The sequence below is a fragment of the Monodelphis domestica genome, chromosome X (assembly GCF_027887165.1).
Source record: "Monodelphis domestica isolate mMonDom1 chromosome X, mMonDom1.pri, whole genome shotgun sequence".
Lineage (NCBI taxonomy): Eukaryota > Metazoa > Chordata > Mammalia > Didelphimorphia > Didelphidae > Monodelphis > Monodelphis domestica.
In genome coordinates, this window is record NC_077235.1 from 55,519,445 (window position 1) to 55,544,780 (window position 25,336).

General features: G+C 39.9%; 1 pseudogene; it reads right to left on the reverse strand.

Moving 5' to 3' along the window:
* Positions 1-16,516: 16,516 nt before the first annotated feature.
* LOC130456111 (mitotic checkpoint protein BUB3-like) lies at positions 16,517-17,401 on the reverse strand (annotated as a pseudogene).
* Between the last annotated feature and the right edge of the window lie 7,935 nt (positions 17,402-25,336).

Consider the following 25,336-nt stretch of genomic DNA (forward strand, 5'->3'; position numbering starts at 1 on the left):
CCAAAATGTATATATTAGAAAGGCATAATCTCTTTTTAGAATCAGTTTCCTATCTCCAACCTCCTGTTGAGACATCACCAATTACAGATCCCTTAGGATTCCCAAATTTAACTTGTCCAAAATTGAAATCATTATCTTTCCCACCATATTGATCCTTCATCCAAACTCCCCCCTTTTTTCAAAGGGCACCACCATCACGGTCCAGTTAATCCTTAAGCCTTCCTTCTCCTGAATTCCCACCCCCACTACACCATGTATTCAATCTTTTGATAAGTGTAGTTCGTTAAGTCAGTAATAGTATAAATAACGACATTATTTGTATCCATCCTTTTCATTCTACTCACATGGCTAGAATTCTATTTTACCCTCCCCTCTAATCAGCAAGCTCCAGCGGTTTCCCGTTACCTTTAGGATCAAATATTGATTAATTCCTACATCACTTAAAGCCCTTTGTAACCTGGCCTCTTAGTAACTTTTTATTCTTATCTTTTATTCTCCTGCTTATACTCTTACGTTCTAGCAACACTTACTTAATTGCATTTCCTCAAATGCAACATTCTTTTTCCCATGTCCTGGTCTTTGCTCTCACTGGTCTCAATATTAGAGATGCACTATCTCCTCACCTTCACCTATTAGTTTCCCTTATTTCCTTCAAGATTCTCGTCAAATCCAACTTGCTCCTCAAAGCTTTTCACAGCCCCCCAAACTGCTGTACATTTCTATCAATTTTGTGTATATCTTCTATCTACATAGTTATCTAGATGCTTTTCCCCCATTTGAATATAAGCTCCCTGAAGGCAGACTATATTGTTGCCTTTCTTTACACCAAGTCTGAAATATAATAAACTCTTAATCAGTCCTTTTTAAAAAAATAAACCCTCACCTTCCGTCTTAGGATTAATACTGTGTATTGGTTCCAAGGCAGAAGAGTGGTAAGGGCTAGGCAATGGGGGTGAAGTGACTTGCCCAGGTTGACAAAGTTGCAAAGTGTCTGATTCAAGATTTGAACCCAGGACCTCCCATATCTAGGCCTGGCTCTCAATCCACTGAGCCACCCAGCTGCCCCCTTAATGAGTACTTTTTTGACAGCATATTTTATCTGAAATGTTATGACAATCTCCTATAGGTCTCCATTTACATTTTCTTCCCTCTATAATCCATCCTCCACGCATTTACCAAACAGATCTTGTAGAGTCATAGACTTAGAGCTAAAAAAAACCCAAGAGGTCATCTAGTCCAACACCCTCATTTTATAGATGAGAAAAAACTGAGACTCAGGAACAGGAAGTTACTTGGCCAAAATAACAAAAATAGTAAATGGCACAGAGGGACTTTAAGCTCAATTCCTAGGTGCCATGTCCCTAAGAGAATCACTTCCTGCCTATATGGTATTATTTCTACCTCTATACTGCCTGTGTACAATATTATCCCTACTTTCTTCCTTCTCAGTTGTGATTATTTTTTAATTTAATATAGTTTTTAATTTGAATTTTTTATTTAATTAATTAATTTAGAATATTTTTCTCTGGTTATATGATTCATGTTCTTTCCCTCCCCTCCCCTGAACCTCCTCCCATAGCTGACATGCAATTCCACTGGGTTTTACATGTGTCCTTGATCAAGACCTATTTCCACATTATTGATATTTGCACTAGAGTGATTGTTTAGAGTCTTCATCCTCAATCATATCCCCACCAACCCATGTGATCAAGCAGTTGTTTTTCTTCTGGGTTTCCGCTCCCACAGTTCTTTCTCTGGATGTGGATAGTGTTCTATCCCATAAGTCCCTCAGAATTGTCCTGGATCATTGCAATGCTGTTAGTAGAGAAGACGATTAATGTAGTTTTTTCAATTAACAACACTGACTGTTTTCTCTTTCATCACCCTCTCATTGAAAAAGAAAAGTAATATCCCTATAAGAAATATGCACAGTCAAGCAAAACAAATTCCCAAACTCTCTATATTCCAAAGTATACATTTTATTCTGCTACCTGAGTCCATCACCTATTAGGAGGTAGGTATTATGTTGGTCATTGCACTGATCAGAATTCTTTAGTTTTTCAAAGTTTTATGTCTTTTCAATATTGTTAGGGTTTAAATTATTCTCCTGGTTTGGCCACATTATATGCTTGGGTTCAAAAGAAGTCTAATCAGGTTCCTCTGAAACCATCCTCTTCATCATTTTTTAAGGTACTGTAAAATCCAGTTACCTTCGTGTACCATAATTTGTTAACCTCCTCCCAATTCATGGGTACCCAACCTCCAGTTCTTTGCTACCCCAGAAAAAGAACTGTAACAAATCTTTTTGTATATATGAGTCTTTAATGATTTCTTTGAATTCTTTCTGGTCATGGTATCAATGTCAAAGGATAAGCACAGATTAGTAATTTTTAGGGCATCATTACAAATCAGTTCATTAATGTGCCTGTTTTCCCACAGACCCTCCAGCAATATCATTTTTCATTTTTGGTTGTTGTTAATTGAATATGAGATACATCCTCAAATTTTTTATTTGAATTTGATTAATTATTGGGGATGTGGAGTTTTTTAATATGGATATTGATGGTTTGGATTTCTTCTTCTGAAAAGTGCCTTTTCATATCCCTTGACCATTCATCAGTGTGGGGAATGATCCTTATTCTTATAAATATGAATCAGTTCCCTCTATATCTTAGAAATGAGAACTTTAGCAAAGAAACTTACTGTGAATATTTTCCCCCAGTGGCTTACTTCCCTTCTCATTGTAGCTGCATTGGTTTTGAATTGCCAAAACAAATTAGTTATATATAAGAAAAATTATCTATTTATCTTCTTTGATCTTCTCTATCTCTTATTTGGTTATGTACTCTTTCCCAATAGGGGGAAGTATGTAATTCCTTGTTCCTCTAATTTGTTTATGATGTTGTCCTTAATATCTAAGTCATGTTTTCATTTCAAATTTATCTTGCTCTAACTTGTATGATTTCAGTCTACATGTAATTTCTTCCAGACTGCTTTCATATTTTCCTAGCATTTTTAAATTAAAAAATGAATAACAATCTGGGTTGACTAGTTCCTACTCCTAATAACTGAGATCTTTAGGTTTATCAAACATCAGGAAACTATGCGCCTGTCCATCTGTAGATTTTTTACCCAATATATTCCACTGTTCAACCTCTCTGTTTTTTAACTAGTACCAAATCATTCTAAAACTTTGTAGTATTATTTGAGATTTTTTACTTCTTGGATCTGTCCTTTTCCACTTTTTTCAATAGTTTTCTTGATATTCTTGATCTTTTGTTTTTAGAGATGAAATTTTCTATTACTTTTTCTAGCTCTATAAAGTAATTTTTGGTAGTGTGATTGGCATGGCACTGAATAAAGTAATTTGGGTAGTATGGTCATTTGTGCTATATTGTTCTACCTACACATGAACAATTAATATTTCTTCATTTATTTAATTCTGTCTTCATTTATACAAAGTGTGTTTTGTAATGTTATTCATCGAGTATCTGTGCATCTTGGAAGGTAGTCTCTCAAGCAATTCTGTGATAACTTTAAATGAAATTTCTCTTTCTATATCTTTCTGCTGGGTATTTTTGGTGACATACCAAGATGCTGATGATTTTGTTGTTAATTTTTAAAAGAAAAATTTACCTTCTGGGTTAGAATTGTTACTAAGTTTTTTGATTTCAAGGCAGAAGAGCATTGTATGAGAATTAGGCAAGGGGGGGTGAAATGACTTGTCCAGGGTCACATAGCTATAAAGTATTTGTAGCTAGATTTGAAACCAGAACCTCCCATCTCTAGGACTGGCTCTCTATCCAGAGAGCCACCTAGCTGTTGTGCTGATGCTTTGTATGGACTCCTTTTATATACTGCAATTTTGCCCCAAAGAACCATTGATTCCAAAATCTGAGACAAGGTCTAGTTTGCAGATAAGGGATTAAGTGTTCTTTCACCATCATCACCCAGATTGCAAAACTGGACTGGTAAAGTTTGAATGGTAGAGGAGAAGGGTAGGAAACCATTGGTAGGAGAGAAGTTAGATATATATTTACCAAATGTCTACCATATACAAGAAAGACCCTGCTCTAGATAATAGCCTTTTGGATTTGGGGAAGAGCTCATCATTGGTGACTCCTGAACTTTTTATTTCAACAGAGTATGGCTGAAGTATATACCATACATTTCAGAAGGAAGGAAAGAAATAGCCAAGGAGACAATAGGTCAAGTGAAGGATTGTGGGCTTTTTTAAAGAGTGAGTGTTTAAGAAGGCACCCGAGGAAGAGGTTAGAGGATACTGCTATCAAATCTGAATTAAATTTCCTATCTGTAAATCTCCAGAGAATATGGACCATACAAGTTGTACACAATGCCAGTCTTTCAGCAGGTAAGGTGCTTTGCCCACTTACCAAGTATCATGGCCTCCCCAAGAAATATCCTTCACTTCCCCTAGAGAAATAGGCCATTGTAGAGTAGTAAGGAGATTTAGCAAGAGAGAATCCACTTCAATCCCCAACTGCCTCTCTCCTCCTCAGTGCCTTGGAATGTTGACCCAGTCCTTGCTCTGTGGAATCCTGGCCTGCAGCATCTCATGCTGTCAGCTGGCCTTGCTAAATTGCCTCATTACAGTAGTCATCCAGAGTTTGGCCCCCAGTGTTGCCATTTCTACCCAAAAGCCTATTTGCCGTGTGATAAAAATGATTTCAAGACTTGATATATAAAAACTAAACTTGCCAAGGTAGATCAAATCTTATTGAGATTTCTTCTCTGTTTTGGTCACATAGGCTTGATAAAGATGACAAATGATTGGGAGATCTGGCGATCCTTTCCCAACGAAAACATGGACTTTGAGATAATAACTTAATATTATTCTGTTTCAGAAACCACCATTTCTTTTTTTTTTGAGATTTTATTTAATTAATTAATTTAGAATATTTTTCCATGGTTACAAGATTCATGTTCTTTCCCTCCCCTCCCCTAACCCCATTCTCATAGCTCATGTGCAATTTTCACTGAGGGGAATCACCGTTTCTTGCAAACCCCATTCTTTTGGGAAAAAAGAAGGCTAATAATAAAATACCTTTCTTTCCAAATTTCTGGAATCCTTGTTTCATATTCATTTTCTTTTTTTTTTAACTCTTACCTTCCATCTTGGAGTCAATACTGTGTATTGTCTCCAAGGCAGAAGAGCAGTAAGGGCTAGGCAATGGGGGGTCAAGTGACTTGCCCAGGGTCACACAGCTAGGAAGTGGCTAAGGCCAGATTTGAACCTAGGACCTCCCATCTCTAAGCCTGGTTCTCAATCCACTGAGCCACCCAGCTTCCCCCTCATATTCATTTTCTCACCATCACTTAGAGACTGCATAATTCACCTGTCTCCATTTTTACTTCCATAATTCATCAGAGAACTTGTAACTCACAGAAATGTTTTTCTCCCAGTCCTATGTAATATGTTTAAGCCTTTTGAAAAAAATATAAAACCTCCTATTAAGCTGCTGGGATGGAAGATAAGGGGTATAGAGCTTTCAAATATTGAAATTTTGTTCTGAAGCTGAAATACGGTTCCAATGTTGAGTCAGACATTTGAGCATTTACAACTGGAGTCAGACATTCTCCGAATATACACAGCACTGCACTGGGAGGCTGGTACTCGTCCAAATAGTCATCACAGGGGAAAGAAGAAAGAGGGAGAATTAGCTGAAATTAAAGGGCTGCTTGTGAGTGACTTTTTCTATTAAATTCCAATGAGCACACATCTCTGCCATGGAAGAGTGTACCTCCATGTTCCTTAATAACTCGACAGTAATCACAACCACCAGTCGAAAGCAGACTATGCAAAGATGAATTCATTTCCCAGCTGAACCCTAGGTTCTCTTCAATCAGAATCTTCGCAATCATGGAAACATCATATTTTACTCGAAACAAAACAAAACTCAACAAACCAGCAAAGAGAAAAATGAGACAGGTCCCTGAATTTATGTCTCTTAGGGAGAGACTAAGGAAACAATCTTTGCCCTCTTCATTGTTTGCCAGTGAGGCCCCTCAGCAAGGGCTTCATTTGATTATGCCTTTGCTAAGGCAGCCAGTGATGGGCCACATCCTGAGCATCGCTCCATGCCCACTCCGAAAAGGGGTCTCTTGTGGATGCTTTCGAGAAAACATGACCCAGAGACATTATGCTGCATATGCAGCTGGAGATACGGGCGCCTGTTTCTTTAACACTTTATCATTTTATGACATTTTAATTTCCCAGTGAGTATGATTAATACTACTGGGAAATAATTTATCACTAGCACTAATTCATCTCTAAAAATCAGCCGGCAGTGGTTTTGAGATCTTGCTGATATTTCCCTTCATTTGTTACGTTACCGTGCCATCATTAATACCATATTTAGCCTCCTTGTTGACAGGTATCACATTGTCTAGCTTTAAGAAGAGTGTCCCCTACAGTTCAAAGGCATTTGGGTCCTTGGGAAACTAAATTATGCTAAAGCAATAGACTGGAGCGCAGAAGCCTGTTCTTGGCCATATGTTGGAAGCAATCAGAAAGTTGAAGTTGCATCTCTCTGGTGTTTATTCTGCTATAAAAAGCATAATCTCATGAATCATGTGGCACTGTAATGGAGAAGGTTTCCTTTTGTCTTTATTTCCCATTAAATCTCGCTTGCAGCTTCGATGACAGCAAAAGTAGGTTATGCATATAAGCCTAAATCAGAAATCACTTGCCAAGAAATCAACATTGGGGGCATGATATAAATTGGCCATGCTGTTTCTCCCGTAGAAAAGCCACTTCTCTTGCTTCCACTTTCCCGGTTGGAATCTTGCTTGATGGGGATGTACACAACCAGGATGGAGCGGCTACCTCCCTCGAAACAAAAGACAGGCTGACGTGGGCATCAGTGTGTTTTCTCCTGCCTCATGGGCATGCAAAGGAAACACAGCTTAGGAATGAAATGCATAGGGCTGTGAGCCTTCGCCCCCATCCCCTCCCTACCAAAAAGCCAAAAGAAATGCTAACCTTTAAAAATGGCTAGATTTTTATTAGATGGTAATAACACCAATAATGACAATAGCACTTACCTTATAAGGCTGCGGTGCTTCCAAAACCCGTTACATACACTATCTCATTGGATCCTCACAACAGCCCTGGGAGGTAGGTGTTGTTACTATTCCCAGCTGGGCCTCAGTTTCCTCGTCCGTAAAACTGGTGAGTTCCTGCGGCAAGATCCAAACTCGCTTCCACTCTCTGCACTGTCACTTAGCTGCCTCCATGGCTCACCAGAGACAGTTCATCCCAAAGCTTCTTGTAGCCAAACCTAGTCTTAGCTATATCAGCCAGAGACAGTCCCAACAAAGCTGCTTTTGGCTACCCCGCAGTACACACACTGGCTCACTCATTGACTGGCCAGTAATGGTTGTCTCTTGTTGAGCCTATTCGCAATAAGAAGCATCAGTCAGCCTACCTAATCTCTCGTTACTTCCTCTTGAAATGACTTCCCATTTAAACTCTACATGGCTAATAGGTATCAACTCACTCCATAGCGTCTCCGCCATTAGACTGTAAGCTCCTCAAGAGCAGGAATATCTTCCATTGTATCCACAGCACTTAGCACAGTGTTTGGCTCACAGTAGGCACTTACTAGATACTTGCTCATCATTATAAAACTGATCATGGTGATGAGCTGATGTTTGTTGTATGGAATAGTGACTCTAGGACTTGGAATCAAGAGTCAAGAATCAATCAAGAAAATCAAGAAGCTCCAGGCTCATACTCCTGATCAAGACACTTCATCAAGTATCGGTTTCCTCATCTATAAAATGGGGATAATAATAGCTCATCCACCTCATAGTGAAATAACATACATAAAGGACTTTACAAGCCTTATGAAGGGCATATATTAGTGGATGTTGCTGTATTGCTGTTTCCATCACTGTTACTGTTGGAATGGACCTGTTATTTCATAGGCACAGTGAGATCCTCTGCCTCGAGCAATGCAGGCCATTTCTTTCTCTGAAACTTGGGTATAAATGCCCCCTGAAATATTGTTTCACCCAATTCCATGTTTCCTCTAAACGAATTAATATACCAGTACTTCACAAGGTATATAAACATAATTGGCATTGTCTAGAGGAACCCAGTGGAGAAAGCAAGTCACTACTGATTTGGAGGTAGGGACACCAGGGGGAGTACAGCATTTTCTTTCATTGGGGGTCCAGGAAGAAATGCATCATCCAATATTATTAAATGGATTTCTGTGCTAAGAGCATGAAAAGCACCATGGAATGTGCTCTATCATCCTCCCTAGCCCATGTTTCTCCAGTCCTCTCCTTTCCTTTGGATGGCAGGGAATGGTGCCAAAGTGGATGTAGAAGGGTCATTAGGCATTCCAGTTAGGTCCGTTCTCTCCTGATTCCCCGTTCTGGAAATTTGACTCCCACCTGTCACACGTATTTCCTCCTTGGAGTTGTAAGGGAAGAGCTGCCTGGAAGTTGAGTGAGTACTTCCCAGAGTCCATTTCTGCAGGAGTTGCCAAAATATTAGTCATCCACTATAAGTTTGCAGAAACAGCCTTAGCATAGCCATTTATTAAGTGGAAACCCCTGTGACTAATTCTTATTAGACTGTCCCCATCAAGCATTCTCTTCTGAGTCCTGCAGGCAAGAGCCAGCTGTGTTGGTGGTGAGCTTTTTTTGATTCTGCCTCGTGGTACTTAACTTTGAGTCATGGTAGGACTCTCTAGTCAGGAGGCACACAGGTCTTTCATCCAAAATTCAGGATGACTCACTGGGAATCCTAATCCAATTACTATTCACCTCAGGGGGTGGGAATTGATGCTTAGCCTGACACTAGGCTCACTAGTAAATGAAATGGGACCTTAAGTAGGAGCTTCAACTCCCCCTCCTTCTCCTTGATGGCTAGGTAGGTGGGAGCCATTATCTTCGCCTTGCTGGATTTGATAGGGAGAAAGAGAGAGGAAAGAACAGATTGGAGAATAGATAGTAATAGTAGGAGTTTGTCATAGCAGCAGGTACAGCCGCGAGACCACTTGGAAAATCTACCCCCCATCCCTTTTGGGCTTCACTTGATGGCTGATTCCAGGGAAGAAAAGGGGAAAAAAAACAATAAAACAGTAACTAGAAAGGGATTATTGCTAGCAGATAATAGTAATAATAATAAAAGCAGTAGTAATAGATAATAAAAGATGAGTCTTAAATAATAATACCAAAAGATGAGATGAACAAGCTGAATAACAATAATGTCGAAGATTAATGATGAGAGGCAGTGTTGTATAGTAGTTAGAAAATGGGCTTTAGAGTCAGGAGGACCTGAGTTCAAGGCCCACTTCTGACACCTCTGCTGAGTGACCCTTGGCAAATTAATTCCTGATTTCCTGCCACCTAGAGGAAAGCAAAGGAAATGGGGGCGGGGTGTGTCAGAGAAGCTATGCTTCCTGTGGTGTTTTCCATTTTCTCAGAACTCCTTTACCTATGAGGAGCAGAATCATTGGCAGTCTTCTTTCAGCCTCCAGAAAGCTCAAACTACTGCTTTATATGTAGTGTGGAATGGAAAGACATTCCAATAGAAGGTAAGCTCCCTGAGAGGGCAAGCGAAGTTTTTATTTTTCTCTTTGAGAGCAATTCATCAATTGCAAGTGGGTGGGTCTTAACTTGGAGTTCACAAACTTGTTTTAAGTATCTTGATAACTATATATTTTTAATATAATTGGTTTCCTTTGTCATCTTACACATTTTATTTGATGCATTTAAAAAAGGTTCATAGACTTCACCAGAAATACCAAAGGGCTCCAGGTCACAAAAAATGTGATAAATCACTGCACTGGAGCTTAGCCCAATACCTGGCATATGACTGTGTAATCAGTGCTATGGTATTTGTTAGCTGGGTGTCTAAGGGCAAAACCTCTTCTCTCTGGCCTCGATTTCTCCATCTGTCAAATGGAAACTAATCATGCTCTCACTAGAAGTCTATTGTAAGGAAAGGCATTGCTCTTGGACTCCAGACTCCCATGATTGGATTGGAGCTTTGACATGAGATATTTACTTTAATCCTTCCAATTTTAGGGGCACAGTGATTTGCTTCCATGTTTTGCAATTGAAGTAAAGCTTTCCCTTAGGCTGTACGGATCCCTGTCATAAAATCAGATTTACTTTGGGGTCTGGCTATTACATGGGCTGTGCAGTTTTGGTTGCCAAGGTCTTCTTGACAATGAACCTCATCCGATGACAGTATTTCAGAGGACAAGTATGGGGCATCCCTGGCCTGCAGGAGTAAGTTCTAAGCTATCCTAGAGTTGGCAGGAACATCCCTGCTACTCAGAAAGCAGCAAGCTACATAAGAGAGGGTTGAAAGAGAGCTTGCTTTACCTACCAAAGGCTATGGCATAGGGCAAAGAGTTCAAAGTAGGAAGAGCTAGCTTCCAGCCAGACCTCTGTGACTTACTTGTTTTGTGAATTTGGGCAAGTTGTATCCTTTCTTTGTACTCTGTCAAATGAAGAATTTCCAAGCATCCTCCCATATCTAACAGATTCAGGTAGATTAAGTGTGGTCTGAGGCCACACATAGGACCCTCTGATTGGAAGTCAGGGAGGAAATGCATTATCAAATATTATTTGATAGATTTTTGTACTGAGAGAAAAAAAAGCACAATGAGCACAATGGGGTATGCTCCTCCCATTCCTATTCCTCACATTCTCTCCTCTCTTTTGGGTAGCAATGGATTGGGAGAAAGGTGCCAAAGTGGAAAAAGAAGGGTCATTAGTCATTCCAGTTAGTTCCATTCTCCCCACATTTCCAACTCTAGAGTTCCCAAATGGCTCTCACCCTTCACGTATTTCCTTCTTGGAGTTACAAGGAAAGAGCTCCCTAGAAGAAGTTGAATAAGCACTTCCCAGAGTCCATTTCTGCAGAAAAGAATGGAAAGATGATTCAAAGATTATCTAGTTCATCATTTTACAGAGCTGTAAACTGAGTCTTGTAGAGGGGAAATGAATTTTCCAAATTCACATATCGTAGTCTAGATCTAGAGTGAGAAGGGCCTTCAGAGGTCATCTAGTCAAAACCTTTCATTTTACAGAGAAGGAAACTGAGACCCCCAACAATGTTAAATGATTCAGAGTAAAGAATTTGCAAGGAGTGAAGGAATTCCAACTTTTTCATAATGTAGACTGCCTCTAAAGTCAAAAGACCTGAATTGAATCCTATTTCTAATGTTTACTGCCTGTGTGACCTTGGGCAAGTCAGATCACCTATAGGGCCCTCAGTTTCTCTCTGAAAAATAAAGAGTATTAGATTAGATGGTCTCTGATGTACCTTCTAATTCCAGGATCCTGTGGTCCATACTAGGCCTGAGTATATTACAAGGAAAATGAGGCATATTTTGGTAGAAAGAGACCTGGGGGTCAAGTCCTGGCTCCAGTGCTTATGAGCTATGTGACCATATATGTGACCATGTGGCCCTTGATCTCAATGAACCTCAATTTTCCCATCTGCAAAATGGAGTTGAAAATGTTTTCAACTATCTACTTGCTAGAGTTATTTTGCAAAAAGTCCTTTGTAAACAATAAAATATTAGAGAAAGGTGGACCATAATCCTATTTGGATGATTTTAGCTTTCTTTTGTGTGTTGCCTTCCCCGATTAGACAGTAAGTTCTTTGAGAACAGGGACTATTTTTCTTTTGTCTCATTTCTATTCCTATATTTATTTATGTATCCTATTTATTTATTTATTTGTATGTTTGTTCATTTATTTATTTAGCATATGTGTATATCATGTGTATATACTGTATGCATGCCTGGCACGTAATAGGCACGAGTAAATGAATAATCATTAACAAACATTTATTGACTTATAACTATTTGTGGCAACATTGGTATGGACCACTGGGTTAGAATTTTCATGTTTGGCATGTAAAATGGACAGCAAGGACATGGACCTGCAAATAACAGTAACAACTGAGAAGGAAATCTAGATACAAAGCTCTTTTTAAAAAAATCAATCAATATGCATTTATTAAGTACCTACTGTATCCCAGGTGGTATGCTAGGATCTGGGGTTAAAATACCAAGAATGGAAGAGCACTTGGCCTCAAGGAGTTTACATTCTAGTGCAAAAGACAAGTATGTGTGTGTGTGTATGTATACATGTATTTAAAATACATAGAAAATAAATGAAAAGTTTGTTAGGAAGGCACAAGTCACTATGGGGTGTGGGAGTGATCAGAAACACATTTGAAATAGTTATTAAGGCCAGTGGTTTGAGTAAGGGATTTTAAATGCTTGTGAAAGAGCCATCCATGAGCCTTGCATCCAAGGGTCGTAGACTTAGAGCTGAAAGGGACTTTAGAAACCATCTCATCCATCCTCTCCTGAAAGTGAGAGGAGAAAAGACTTCCCCAAGGTCACATGAATAGACAATAGTAGAGTCAAGATTCAAATCCCCTTTCACAAGGCTCTTATCGTCTTTAGAGTGTGTATATGTGCACACACACACACAATATACATAAATCTACATAAATATATAGACACATAAATGCATATATATATATATATATACATACACACGTACAGATACCTACAAGGTGTCCCAAAAACCTTAGTGCAGTTTGTACTTAGATTGTAAGCTCCTTAAGAGCTGCGGCTGTCTTTCCTTTTTTAGTATTTACATTCCCAATGCTTAACACAGTGCCTAGCACGTAATAGTCACTGACCAACATTTAGTGACAATTTGCTGGCACCCTGATATGGGCTGCTGGTTGGGCATTCTTGTGGATGACGTGATAAAGGGATGGTTCAGGGCTGAATCGGATCACCCCTTGCCCCTGCCCCACTAGCTTATAGATTCTCCTTCAATGTTTTTCTTTATTTGTATATATTTTACATATCCTTGTTGTCTCTCACACTAGACTGTAAGCTCCTTGAGAACAGGGACTTTTTAATTTTCTATTTATACATTAACCGCACACACGTATATGTATGTATGTATATAACATGTCCTAAAAGTCTCAGTTCATACATATATATTTGAAGGTGTATATATGTGTATGTGTGTGTGCATATATACACACACACACACATACATACATATCCTTCTTTTAAAAAACCCTTAATTTCTTGTCTTCAAATCAATGCTCCGTCTCAGTTCCAAGGACGAAGAGTGGTAAGGGCTAGACAATGGGGGTGAGGTGACTTGTCCAGGGTCACACAGCTAGGAAGTGTCTGAGGCCAGATTTGAATTCAGGACCTCCATTCTCTGGCTCTATATCTCCTTAGGCAACCAGCTGCCCCACCCTCTATGAATCCTTTTTTAAAGGTTCAAGAAAGGTTTAAAGAAACTTGAGGTTCTTCATTCCCTGAAGAACTGTTCATGGGAAATTAGGGATTCTCTGGCTACATCCCTTACTGGAGGAAAGGATTCTCCAGAAGCCAAATGCCGTCCTTTTCCACAGATCATTCCAAACGTTCCTTGGTGCCACTGCCTAAGTAAGAGCCCGGGGATCACCCTTGACCTGACCCAGGGGGCTCGTGTTTATGGAATGTTGTCACTATTTGCCTCACCTATGTCTACCTTTCCAATGCTGGGCATGCCGAAGTGAATGGCCCTATACAGTGGATCAATTGGTACCTTACACATCCAAGAGTGTCTGGTGGACTCCTGTCTCTTGGGCCTACATTCAGGAATCCTCATCACATCCTATTCCTATCCCATTCTGGGGAGAAATGACCCGAAAAATGTTACATTCTGCAGGGACCTGGTTGAGTTGGACATATTAATTGGCTCAGACAGGGATATCATCGTCAAAATTTCCACTTCTAGTAGCTCCAAGATGCTTCTGGGAATATATTGGGCCAACCTCTGGTCTTCCTGGAGGCATGGGGAATGCTACAGATGAGCACTCTGTTCTGGGCACATGGATAGGAGTTGATTTTTAAGAGCTGGGGTAGCGGGCGATAGGCTTTTCCCCCTCCCCCTTTGCCCCAAACTGAACCTTCAGAGTCTGTTTCTAGAGGCCCACCCTGCTGCATAAACCATGTAGAAATCAGTGGTATTGAACTTTGAGATATCATTACAAATAATAGGCTATCTACTGCCCAGAAACCAAAGACATGAATCTAAATGTTAGATTCCATGCCACGGAAGCTGATTTATCATTTGTAGACAGTGGAGGAGATTTTTACCCATTATTTGTAAGCCGTGAAGGGAATTTTTTGGCCTTTTTCTGTCTCTTTTTTCTCTTTCTTGGAAGCAAAGGGCACACACACTATCATCTCACAGCTACAAGACCCAATGTTTTATTTAAGATGTATAACCCTGCGTCAGACCTCAAGGTATGCTGGTGTTGATTTTTATCGTATGATGGAGGAAGATGAGAAGTTAGTGATAATATTTTGATATTCTCTGAGGGAGAGTTCCGAACTTGCTTAGAAAGCTCAACTCCTATTGTCGGTCTGGGTTTATCACAACCAAAAAGCATTATGTTGGGGCTTTGAAGTTATATTTTAGAAGATATGGTCTAGAGTACAAAGCAAACCATACAGGGGATTATTTGATCACATTCTTGCTGTATTTCAGTTCACAACATTGACAGGGAATGTCTTCATCTCAAAAAAATAAAAAACAGAACAGACTGACTTAGAATGAGTTGCACAGCTGAATGACTGGTATCCTCTATACACATATTTACATTTCCACTATTGGATTGTGTATTGAGGGAAGTGTTTTACTATTGAGAGTCATCAAATAACAATCATTTAGAAATCTGCTCTTTGCTGGCCTGCAGAGGCAATGGAAATGAAATCCACGAGACCTGTGTGGGGACTTGGTGGTGTCTGGGTAAGAAAACTCCAGCTTGATGAATATTCATTGTAAATCTGGAAATCATACAGTATTCATGGCTCAGGTGAGCCTGTAGTTGGAAACGTACCTCGGAGTGATAATATTTTACCAGCTAATCCTCTTACTCTCAATGTAAAGAAATGATGATGGTGGTGGTGATGATGATGATGATGATGATGATGGCAATAGCGATTATATCTTAATTCTTAGAAGTCTTTTTCGAAATAAGAATCACCAGCTTGGCAAATATAGCTACATATTCAATGTATAAAAAGAAGGGAAGAAAAAATAGACCACCTTGCTTAGGATGAGAAGAGTCACAAGCTTATACCCCGAAAAATATTGTGAAAACATCTCGAAATATCTTAATATTGACTTTCTCATTCAAATGAGAGCCACAAGAACTACTACTCAATCAGCTACAGAAGATCTGGGAGTCCAAAGGCTAAATGACCAACCCAGAATGGGGATGTTTGCATCATAGCCATTCAAAAATTCTACTCGTGTGACTCAAATGAGTGTATAAATTGAATACTTACTTAATTTTCTCATGACTCAAGGCTGGGGAAGATCTAGTACCTACCACACTAAATGAAAAGCTGGATCCAAAAACGTTCTTGTTGTACTAAAATGATGGGATAGGGGGCAGCTGGGTAGCTCAGTGGATTGAGAGCTAGGCCTAGAGATGGGAGGTCCTAGGCTCAAATCTGGCCTCAGACACTTCCCAGCTGTGTGACCCTGGGCAAGTCACTTGACCCCCATTGCCTAGCCCTTACCACTCTTCTGCCTTGGAGCCAATACACAGTATTGACTCCAAGACGGAATGTAAGGGTTAAAAAAGATGGGATAGATCCAGTTTGATGAAATCAAGTTCTTCCATTACTCTAGTTTTCTAGGATTCTGTAATTTGATTGAATTGATTAGTCCTTCCACCAAAGAAGTTCAAAAGTAATTTGTAATTCAGCCTTGAGTCTTGTTATTTTTATTTTTTTATTTCAAATTTCACAAAACCTAAGGAAATAAGCAATTGCATATGCAAAGAAAAAGAAGATAGTACAAAAATGAAGCTACAAATCTCCTATATGTTTAGCTTACTTTTCTTCATATATTCAAAATGAATCCCTTCCAGTAGTATCCCAGTCCCTTCCCACCCTCTGCTCATCACAAAAGATATCGTCAAGGCAGTCAACATGTACATATAAATTAAATCTTTCCTATTTTACCTTTCTATTAATTTTCTAGAGGTAACATTCATGGTTTATTCTTCCAGCATTAATTCTGTGGCTCTGTATAATGTTCTCTTGGTTCTTCTCATTTCACTGTTCTTTATCTCTTTATCTATATAGTTCTTTTCAAGTTTGTTTGTTTTTAAAATCAGTTTGTTCGTTTCTTATGATGCAGTCATATTCCGTTGCAATCATATGCCACAATTTGTTCAGCCATTCTCCAATTGATGGGCATCCCCATGGGTTCTATTTTTTTTTTTTTGCTAAAAATTAGTTTTTATTGTACTATAAATAGTGTTCGACAGACATATATTGTTAGAAAGTTTCAAGTTAGGTAAACAGGAGAAGTAGGAAACATGAAGTTACGCCCTAACTATTGTCCTTGTGGCCATATGTGACTTCTTTTCTTCCTTCTGAGGCCTTGGGCAAATAACTCCAAACCTTTTTGAGACTCAAGTTTCCTTGGTCTTTGTTTCTGCATCTGTCACTTGGCGAATGAAGATACCATCTTCAGGATGTTCAGTGTCATCCATTTCATACATATCTGATGATGCTATTGCAAGTGTTGTGAAGGCAAGTGGGATACCGATGGAATTGACACAATCATTTCTTGTTGAATGGAACCCAAATATTAACAAGTCCATCTGATCCACCTGTAGCAAATGTATTGTGAATGCCGTGAAAGGAAATGGCATTGACAAGATAAATCTGCTCTATATTATTTTCCTCCCATCTGTGACATTTGAATACATATTTTTTCTTCTTTACCTCAGGACTTGGGTCCAATATTCAACTGCCACTTGGCCTTCAATAGAGCTTAACAATAACCCTGCTTGCTTGGAAATGCCCATATGCAAGAAGTCTGGTATTTCAGACTAGACTCTCTTCTCTGCTGCACAGAGAGCATGTAAACCTTTTCTGGCTGAGAAAAGGTTCCTGTATTACAAGTTCAGGGATGCCATAATTTAACTTGTTGATCCCAACTTCCAGTAACCATAACATTCACTTCTGGACAATATCCAACAAATCTAATAAGTGCATCATGAGAGGTTTTCTTGATCAGTATTCAAATCATGCATTTTCAGCTGATGATCAAATCCTCCAAGCATGTGTTGGATCATAGAATGCACAGCCAAGGATGGCACCAATGTGTTGGTATTTGAGGTGCATGATCTTGGCAGGGACATCGTAGAGCCAGACAGAGGCATCCCAGGATGAGACCAACAGGAACTGGGGCTGGGGCTGAATTTCACCAAGGAGATGCCATCTTCCGGAGGTTGGTTCAACTCGAACTCACTGGACCCAATCATCTTGTAGTCCACTCTCAGACTACTATCCATTGCTCCTTGCTGCCTTCAGGTTCTAATTTTTGCCACCACAAAGAGAGCTGCTATAAATATTTTGGAACATATGGGCTCTTTTCCTCTTTCCCTGTTCTCCTTGAGAAACAGACCCAACTGGGTCTAAGGGTATACAACATTTTATAACTCTATGGTAAAATTCCAAATTGTTCTCTGAAATGGTTGGATCAGTTCACAGCTCCATCAGCAGTACATTAGTGCCCCCATTTTCCATATCCCCTCCTACATGTGTCACTTTGCCCTTTTGTCATTTTAGTCTAGCCTGATGTATGTGCAGTGATATCTCAAAATTGTTTGGGTCTGTATTTCTCTAATCAGGAGTGATTTAGAGCATTTTTTCATATGCTTATATGTGGCTTTGGTTTCTTCACCTGAAAACTGTCTGTTCATATCTTTTGCCCATTCATCAGTTGGGGGTTAGCTCTTATTCATATAAATTTGACAATGTTCTCCATGTATTTTAGTTATGAGATCTTTATCTGAGATGCTGTATATAAATTGTTTTGCCCAATTCTCTGCTTTCCTTCTGATCTTGGCAGCATTTATTTCATTTGTATATGTTTCTTTATTTTTTTAAATTAGATTCATTTTTTTACTTCACAAGCATTTATATTCTCTTTGCCTCCCCCCACTGGAAATACAAAAAGAAAACCCTCATAACCAATACATATAATCAAGCAAAACAAATCCCCACATTAGCCAGGTACAGTAATGTGTGTCTCATTGGGCTATGTTAGGAAGTAGGTAGCATACACTGTGGCTGCTTATGGCACTGATCAGTTGTGGTTCTGAGAGTTGCTTTGACCAGAGAGGATGGTCTCAGAATAGCTAGGTGGCTAAGAAGATAAAGCACCAGGCCTGAAGATGGAAGTCCTGGGTTCAAATCTGGCCTCGGACAATTCCCAGCTGTGTGACCCTAGACAAGTCCCCTCACCCCCCATTGCCTAGCCCTTACCACTCTTCTGCCTTGGAACCAACCCACAGTATTAATTCTGAGACAGAAGGTGAGGGTATAAAAAAAAAAAGAAAGAAAAGAATAGTTTCCCTGCTGCTAACCTGATGATGAGTCTGTGAACTTAGACTGGGACAGCAGCCATATAGTCAAGCATTGATTTCCTACTCAAATCCTTTCTATCTTCATAGGAGAACCAAAGATTATACTCTTTTGGCAGCACCTTTCATAACTGAATCATTGCCACAATGGCGACACATTTGAGTAGGGTAGTTGAGGAGTAAATTTGATAAACTCTGACGACAACACCAAAATGGACGTTATTAAAGATAATTAAATTGCAAAGTTCTACTCTTGGATTCAAAGAATCAAGTGCTTACATATTGGATACTGGAGGTGTGGTTAGCTGGTCAATAGGCATTTTTGAGTACTGACTATATGCCAGGAACTGTGTTAAGTGCTGAGGATTCAAAAAAATTAGAAAAACAAAATCCTTACCTTCAAGAAGCATCCATTCTAATGGGGGAGATAACATATAAATATCTATATATATACTGAGTAGATGAAAGTAATTATAAAGAAGAAACCATTTGTAACTAAAGAGACTGGACTGAGCTTGAAGAAAGCTGAAGAAGCTAAGATATATGAAGAGGGAGGACAGTCCAGGCATCGTGGATAGCTTGTAGAAAGGCATAGAGATGGAAGATGAAGAGTAACCTTCAGGAAAGTGCAAGTAGCTCAGTGTTGTTGGATCATAGAGTGCATGAAAGAGACAAGAAGGGGACAGAGTATGGAGAGCATGGAGTGCCAACAGAAGAATGTGTATTTGATTCTGGAGGTGATAAAAAGCCCTGAGATGTCACTGAGCTGGGGCAGGGGATAACGTGGTCAGTCCTGCACTTTGGAAAAATCACCTTAGCAACTCTAAATGAAGGGTGAATTGGAGTGAGGAGAGACTTGAGGCAAGATTGGTGAAATGGACATTGTGGTGGCATCAGGGAAAAGGTGCCAAGAGCCCGAACAAGAGTTGTAGTTCTCTATGTGATTAGAGAATAGTGGGGGAAAGATCCGGAAGCTTAGATGAGTATGAAAAAACAATCAACAAAGAAGTCAACAAGCATTTCTTAAGGAGCAACTATAAGGCTAGCACTATACTAAGCCTTGGGGATGCACAGAAAGGGGAAAGCAATTACCCCTACCCTAAGGAGCTCATAGTCTAATGGGGGAGACAACATGCAAACAACTATATACAGGTAAGGTATATACAAGACCAACTGGATAATATCAGTGAGCTATTCCAGGCAAAATGCCTAATGTGGAGTTGGGCCACTTTAACAGAAGTAGAATATCCAGAAGTAGCCAAAATGGGATCAGAGGTATTTTCAATGTACTCTGCCCTCATCAGACCACATCCATGATTCTGATCTGGGCTTTACTTTTTTGGAAGGACATTGACCGGCTGAGGTACACTCAGGGACAAAGACTAGAACAGAGAGAGGAAGAGGTCTAGATACTCTGCGTATGAGGATTGGTTAGAAGATCTAGACATATTTAGGTTGGAGGATGGATGGCAAACACTCAGAGCTGTCCAAAAAATAGATGGGTGGCACCAGGAGAAAATAGTTTCCTCTTGACTGGAGGGAAGTCTTCAAATGCTGGATGACCACTTCTTAGGGATATTGTAGAAGGGGACACTATTTAGGGACAGGTAGGACTAGACTGTGTCTATGGGAACTTTTAACCCTGAGCTTCTGCGAGTCAACCAAGGATTTTCAGTGTCCTCAGACACTGACCTCGACATCTCCATAAAATAATATATGAAACATTTCAGCCACCACTCCCACTAGATTTTCAGGAGACGTCTACGTGATACAGAGCACTAACTTAGGAGCCATAGGAAACTATGAAACAGTCTTTGTCCCATCTTGTCTCTTTGCCATGCTCTCTGTCTGGATTATCTTTTATAAGATGCTCAGAGGCCAACTCCATTATCTTATCCTCTCTGCCCTCTCCCCCAATCACTGCAGACTGAGGTGCCCCTTCTCACTGAAATCTTCCGACTTTCTTGATACTTGGTCAAAGATCTCCCTCTCCTATATAAACAGGTTGATCTCCTTCATATTCTAGGCCTTCCACTTGTAGAAAATACATAGAGCTCAAAAACATGTCATTCAGAGAGCAAATCTGAGGAGTTTTCTCCCATGTTCTGGTATTGCTGCCCTAGGGAGCCACCAGGATCATCTAGAGTACAATGAGTCCCCTAGTGCCCCTATTCACACTCACACCAAGTTCCCATGCATTTGCTAGACTGTAAACCGTAGCCATTAGTGACATTCTAACACATATACCTTCTTCCCTGCCTATTTACTTGATGATCCTACTCCACACCTACACATATGCCACTGGGACTCCCAAGTCCCTGATACACACTAAATTGATTTTCATTCATGCAACTATATATTTGCTGTTTTCTTCTCACCACCACTGACCACTTTGAAATTCTTGAGACTATGCCTACACCCAGGAACGCATTTCTACCACCTTCTCCCTTGTACATATGGAGGTAGAAATATATCCTGATGTGTCTTATCTATGCATCCAGGGGATATCTGGCAAATGGGAGCAGTCTCCTGACCCCATATCCTTAGACTTAGAGCTGTACCTTCTTTACTAGCCTTCTTAAGTTCTACTCAAGGGGCAGCTAAGGGTCTATGTGGTTAGAAAGCCAGGCCTGGAGATGGGAGAACCTGGGTTCAAATCTTGCTTTGGGAATTTCCTAGGTGTGTGACTTTTGGCAAGTTATTTAACCCCCCATTGCCTAACCCTTATCATTTTTGTGCTTTGGAACCAATATTTAGTTTTGACAATAATTAAGGGTTCAAAAAGAGTCTACTCACAGTGTTCATATGGCACTCGACTCTAATATGAGATAGCATGAGCAGGCAAGACCTACATTTTATCTCCTCTACTATATTTAGACTCCTTACAGTCAGGTACCATATGTTATTTAGAGTCTTTATGTGGTAGAGTAAGCACTTACATACTGAGTTGAAATGGATTGGCGTCGATTAACAAGGCAAAGTGGAATCAAGAGTCAATCGCCATCAGTCATCACATTTTGCTGGCTCAGTAGGCCTGAAATGACATAGGAGTTGATTTGTTTTCATAATTGGCAATGAGTAATGGGGCCATTTCTAATTTTGTTTGTTTGTTTATTCATTTATTTGCTTTGGCATTGCACCATTGGATATAAGGTTTCCCAATGGATCTAATCCTCCATGCATTATTTCTTAACATAGCAGGATCTCAAAGGAGCCAGTGGGAGATTCTGAACTTAATTATTACACCAAAATCATTTTGCCCTTATCACTATATATGTGTGTGTGCATGTCTATGTGTGTGTGTATTTAGTGTGTACAATAAACATAGGGAAAACAGCAGCCTACCAGTATAAATACAGTATAAATACCAGCATTTAATCAACCTTTTTTTAGGGACTTGCCCAGGGTCACATAGCTGGGAAGTGTCCGAGGTCAGATTTGAACCCAGGACCTCCCATCTCTATGCCTGGCTCTCAATCCACTGAACCACCCAGCCTTTTGCAATATTCTTCCACACAGAGCCATTTCTAGGAAAGATCTTCCCAAGACAAATCACATTCTTTCCCTCTCTGACCCCAAAGCAATTGTAGATATCCCCTTCAGTGTCCTTCCATGTCTTCAATGTGGCTACTTCCTCCAATGGTGGAGATTGCACTCTCTCTACTCCTTTTTTTTCTGCATGACTCCCACACTTATATCTCCATAAGTTCTTTATAGAGGATCTACTCACTACACTGAATAACTTCATTGAAGACTTATAACATTGAGTGGGTACCATCATAGCTCTTGGATTGTCCATCTGATATCCCTCCCTCTTCTTGCTATTTAACTAATGCAACTATTTCTACGAACTTCATTTTTGTGAATAATTTTGTGGCATTTCTCATGTGCATTGTCATCATTGGTACGAGGCTGCTTCTTCAATATAGGGCATCATTGGTAATATTCTTTGTATCGCTTTGTCCGACTATATACATAGTGTCACAGTGTCTTAGATCAGGACTTGGAAAGAAGCTCAGAGGCCATCATCTAGTCTAATCCCTTCATTTCCCAGTTTAAAAAGGGCGATCTAAGAATATGAAGGGGCTTGGCCAGGATCATAGCTCTACGCCCAGATGAATCCACAGAGGACATCTAGTCCACACCACCATTTTATAGATAGGGAAAATGAGGCCCTTTAGCTTACCTGCAATTTTGATGTTTTGACGCTTGTGGTACTCCATGACTTTTAGCTATCAAATATCACTGAAATAACATTGGTACTTGAAAGCTGTTTAGTTTCCCAAACATTCCCAAATGTAAGAGAACAGTTTGGAATTGTTGAAAATGCTGTTTGATTTCCCAAATGCCATTCAGCCCTTTCTTTTGCTTCTATTCATTTCTGTGTCTGGTTCATTGTCTCCTTTCAATATCTGTCCACAATGTATATACACTGATGGTCTAATTCAATAGACTTCCCATCTCTCTGCGCACGATAGCCTAGACAAAAATGCTTGATTGACCCACATGGTTTTGCCTGTGTGGATTGTTAGTCAGAATAATGCTTTTGAGTGGTTGTGGGGAACATTAAAAAGCTTATATAATATTTTAGAGCATGATATAATCAGTTGTCTGGCATTTCCATTCAGGAACATCTGTGGGCCTTAATGCTTCTTACATTTGGACTCTGCTGGCTCTCCTGCAGGAGAGCAGCAAAAAATCTTGGGTGAGCACACGAGTCTTTTTTGCCTCCCTCAATATTCTAATCAGATCATCATTGGACAAAATTAGAACTCTATCTGCAACGCCAAGTTTTAATAAGAAGAATGAAATCTATTTAAAAAGAATTTCAAAGGGGCAGCTGGGTGGCTCAGTGGGTTTAGAGCCAGGCCTAGAGACAGGAGGTCCTGGATTCAAATGTGACCTCAGACATTTCCCAGCTGTGTGACCCTGGGCAAGTCACTTGACCCCCATTGCCTAGCCCTTACCACTCTTCTGCCTTAGAAGCAGTACAGTATTGATTCTAAGACGGAAGGTGAGGGTTTAAAATAAAGAATTTCAAGAAGAGCCTTGAAAAGGGAAAGAAGTCACCAGAGAGCTACAAGGTTGCTTTGCCTCATACACACTGGCAGAAATGGCATAGTAGAGGATGTGGCATGGAAGTCATAGGATCTAAGGCTAAATGCCAGAGTTGAAATAGTTCAACAATTTCATTTTTAAGTCAGGGAACTAAAGTCCTTGGAGGAGGAAATGTGATTTATCCATGGCCACACAGTCATTAAGGCAAAGAACTGGGATTCAAACACAGGTCTTCTGACCACAAATGTGGAAGTTTTGGGTCAATCGTATGGATATGATTCTAAAACATAGGGTTCACCATGATCTGCATGCCCTAGGGATAGCTCTCCCCTAGGGTCCCAGGGCTCCCATAACTCAGCAGACCCTTCTCTCGGTTAGTCATGCTAGGAATTAGGAGCAGCTAGATGGCTCTGTGGATGGCGAGGTAGACCTAGAGACAGGAGGTCCTGGGTTCAAATGTGAACTTGATACTTCAAGTATGTGTGTGACTCTGAACAAGTCACTTACCCCATTGCCTAGCCTTTACCACTCTTCTACCTTGGAACCAATACACAGTAGTGATTCTAAGATGGAAGGTGAGGAGTTAGAAAATAATGTTGGTGATTGAGCAGGGGGAAAGGATTGACTGAGGTACTGTTGTTGGGAATACACATGGTCCATAGAGACCAAGGTATAACAGAAAATAATTGGTGGTTCACTGAGAAATATACTAGGCAAAGGTCAAAGTTCAAGCCTCACTTTGGAAGAAAGGTATTGGTTGCTTCCTAGAAATCACTTATTTTCTTTCTTCCAAAAATGATTTCTGGATTTTTTTCTTTATATCACATACCCATAATAGAACTGTTTCTTGTAAGAAAGAAATACAATTATGCCCAAGAATCCAGTGGACCAGTCATGTCTGACCATGTACATTACAAGTTGTACCTGTAGTTTACCACCTCCCAACCAAGAACAGTGAAGTTTGCGTCACCATCAGTTGCTTGGCATCAAAATGTATTGATTTGAGATCTGATGCCTTTCAGGATCAGTTACCCTCCTTTTCCGTGGCCATTTGTCCATTCAGGTGGTATGAACCACAGAAGGATTGCATTGCTCAAAAAGCTTATGAAAAGACCTTGCATTTCATTAAGACAAATATCTGGAGGGAGAATTTCAGCCTGTCTTCCTGTATCTCAGACAGGCCTAATGACCGTCTCTAATTATACTTTTCCCTTAACTAACTGGACATCTCCTTCTTTGCATACCACAGCAAGAAAGAGAATTTGGCTCTGTTCACCCCCAGAGGACAAAACTTTCATTCAACCACCATAGTAATTACCCTTGGAAATTTTCTGAACATGGGTATTTTATGCATGGGGTGCCTACGTGTAGTATGATTATTATAATTAGTATTCATTTGTTTCCCACTTCTTATTTGCAGGGCACTTTGCAGTTATTCCTCCTAAAAAGCCCTATGACTCAAATCACTATTATCATCCCCATTTTACAGATGAAAAAATGGCAGGTCAGAGAGGCTAATTGTCTTGCCTGGGGTCATGTAGTGATTTTGTGTGGAGATCAGACTGTAGTATTTTTAATTAAAATGGAATAAGTGATTGGAGCCTGCTGGGCAGGCCACGGTAAAGGCGAGATGGAGACCAACCATGCCTCCATTTTATGCTGTTGAGCCATTAGAATGCGACGTAGAGACCAGACTCGGAAAGAGAATTGAAGATTTCGTGGAGAAAAGAGACCTTTTCCAATCAGCTGCCAGTTTCAGCTTTCTTCCAGATGCTTTAAAAGAAATTCACACTTTTAAAT